The following is a 3,066-nucleotide window of genomic DNA, read 5'->3' as shown; positions in this document are numbered from 1 at the left end:
CTGCAGCCCAGTGCTCGCCTAAGTTTGAAAAATCCTACCAAGTGGAGAGCAAACCTCCCACTTGGGGGCTTAGCTGCAGTCCAGTACTCGCCTAAGTGTTGGAAATCCTACCGAGTGGAGAACAATCCTCCCACTCGGGGGCTTAGCTGCAGCCTAGTGCTCGCCTAAGTTTGAAAAATCCTACCGAGTGGAGAGCAATCCTCCCACTCGGGGGCTTAATTAGCTGCAGTCCAGTACTCGCCTAAGTGTTTAAAATCTTACCGAGTGGAGAGCAATCCTCCCACTCGGGGGCTTAGCTCCAGTCCAGTACTCACCTAAGTGTTTAAAATCCTACCGAGTGGAGAGCAAACCTCCCACTCGGGGGCTTAGCCGCAGTCCAGTACTCGCCTAAGTATGAAATCCATTTCGATCCGCAAGGACGACGAGGTGCAGGTCAACTGTTATCTTCTCCTTCGGAGCTCCGCCACAAATACAATGTGCGCTCTGCAAGGATGACGAGGTGCAGGTCGACTCCTACCTTCTCCTTCAGAGCTACGGCACAAATACAATGTGCACTCTGCAAGGGCGACGAGGTGCAGGTCGACTGCTACCTTCTCCTTCAGAGCTACGGCACAAATACAATGTGCGCTCTGCAAGGATGATGAGGTGCGGGTCGACTGCTACCTTCTCCTTTGGAGCTCCGCCGCAAATACAATGTGCGCTCCACCCCGACCCGCAAGGACGCAGGTCGACTGCCATCTATGCTCCATCCCTACCTGCAAGAGTGCATCACAAGCACTAAAATATATTCCGAGTGAAGGACAATGTTCGATCGAAGGAAAATGCAAACATATTCAATGGCAAAGCTAAGTTCAGATAGCATCCTACGGGTCCAGAAGTGCTCAGGCATCAAGCCTGTTAAAGTTTATCGGTTACAAAATCACTCGGCATTCCGAGGCAAATTTAAGGCATCAAGCTTGAAAGTTTTTTACTCCTCCGGTGGAGGATTGGAAGGCGTGACAAACTGGTCCAGGTCGATTCCATCTGCAATCCGAGTGGCAGCTGCAATGAAGGTCTCCATGAAAGATTGGAAGTCATGCTTCTTGGTATTGGCCACCTTGAGGGACACCAGCTTTTCCTCTCGCGCATCCTTGCAGTGAACACGGACCAAAGACAGAGCAACATCGGCACCACACCTGGCGGAAGACTTCTTCCATTCTTGCACCCGACCCGGAACTTCATTCAGTCGAGTCATCAGAGACTCGTGGTCATTCTGAAGCGTCTCCCTTGGTCAGAGTGTCGTGTCGATTCGCGACGCCGCAACCTTCAGTCGAGCAAGATAGTCAACCACACCAGCGACACAAGACTCCCGTCGGAGCACGTTCATGACAGTTTCGTCCTTCACAGGAGAGTTGATAGGATCCAGGCCTGTCTCCGCTCGACTGGTCTCTTCCTCGAAGTTTTGCTAGAATTCTGTAAACACAACTCAGGGATAAGCCAGCAGTTCTATGATAAGTCAATGATTACAAGCCAGTCGGGCAGGAGAGATTACCCTCAAGCATGATGAATAGCTTCTTGGCGAGCCCTCCCAGATAAGCCTCCAGATCGTTCTTCTTCCCCACCAGTTCACTAGCCTTGTCACTCAGAGCTATCTTGTCATTCTTCAGACGGCTGACTTCCTTGTTGGCCGCGTCGAGAGCAGCTTTCAGGTTGGCGTTCTCTTCTTCAAGTTTGTCGACTGAAGCCAGCTTCTCCTCCAGAAGCTTCGTTTTGTCCAAAGCCTCCTTCTGCGTCTCAGCAAGTTCCTGGTCCTTCTTGTTCAGAGCCACATTCGTTTTTTCTGCAAAATGACAAGGAGGCCAGAATCAATAATGGGCAGAAGGATGAAAACTGTCGTCAAGTTCTCACCAATCATACCTTTTGCCTCGTCCTTCGACTTCTGAAAGTTCTCCTGAACAAGTTTCAAGTCAAGGTCGAGCTGGATATGTTTCTTTTCCAATTCAGTATAACGAGCCACAAGCTCGCAAGATTTCTGCAAAGAGTCAGTGGACAGATATCAAAGAGAGGTTGCTTCCGAGTAAATAAGAGAAAAACTGTAGCATTTTTAAGACTACAGTCGAATCAAAATATTCAACAGTAGTCTCGGGGACTACACCCAGTGGGTGCACTCAGCGTGCCCCCACTAAGTTTATCGACTTGATCCGATCAGTCGACCGAAAGGAACAAAGAGATTATGGTTCCAAAACCATAGCTAACTACCAGCAGTTAGTCTTGGTCTCATCATGACCTACAAAAAAACAAGGATCTTCAGACTACAGTAAACTGCCAGCAGTCCACCGTAGTCTCGAGGACTACACCCAGTGGGTGCACTTAGCGTGCCCCCACCGGTTCCAAGATTCCATTCGACATGGTCTGACTAGATCGACTGAAGAAGTTGGAATGAGGAAATTCAAAATACAAAGACTACAGTCGACTGCCAGCGGTCGACCATAGTCTCGGAGACTACACCCAGTGGGTGCATGCAGCGTGCCCCCACCAGTTCAAAACATCAATCGATGCACCCAGTGGGTGTACAGACTCAAAGATCTTCGGAAAGAAAGTCTTCAGATAGCATATCCTAACAGAACAAGCGATGACCAACTAACCTAGACATTGCTCTGAAGGGCTGAGCTCGCATCATAAGCCGCTTGGCTGGCTTCCCGGATTGCCTTCACCTGCTCCATCATAATCCCCGCCTGGCGTATAGCCTCCTTAGCAGCACCCGCTTGGTCCTCCGGGACGTGGTGTGTGGCGAAAAGGGAGGGCGGATCAGCAGCCGACAATGAAGGCTGGGCACTCGTCAGCGGCACCGCGAAGGTCACAGAATGCCGAGTGACATCGCCACCTTCTTGAACTAGTACCTCAAGCACTGATGCAGTCCGAGTGGCCTTGCCAGCTGGCGCCTTTCTATTTTTCCTCACCCTCAGGGGCACCTCGTCATCATCATCAGGGAGATCAATGACATGATGAGGAGCTGCAAGATAAATCCAGAGTCAGAAACGAAACCCAATCGACCAAAAGTGAAAATGCTAGAGAGCGTACCAGGGT

This window comes from Triticum dicoccoides, chromosome 7B (genome assembly GCF_002162155.2).
Source record: "Triticum dicoccoides isolate Atlit2015 ecotype Zavitan chromosome 7B, WEW_v2.0, whole genome shotgun sequence".
Taxonomy (NCBI): Eukaryota; Viridiplantae; Streptophyta; class Magnoliopsida; order Poales; family Poaceae; genus Triticum; species Triticum dicoccoides.
The sequence above is the reverse complement of the archived record's forward strand: the minus strand, read 5'-3'. Positions refer to the sequence as shown.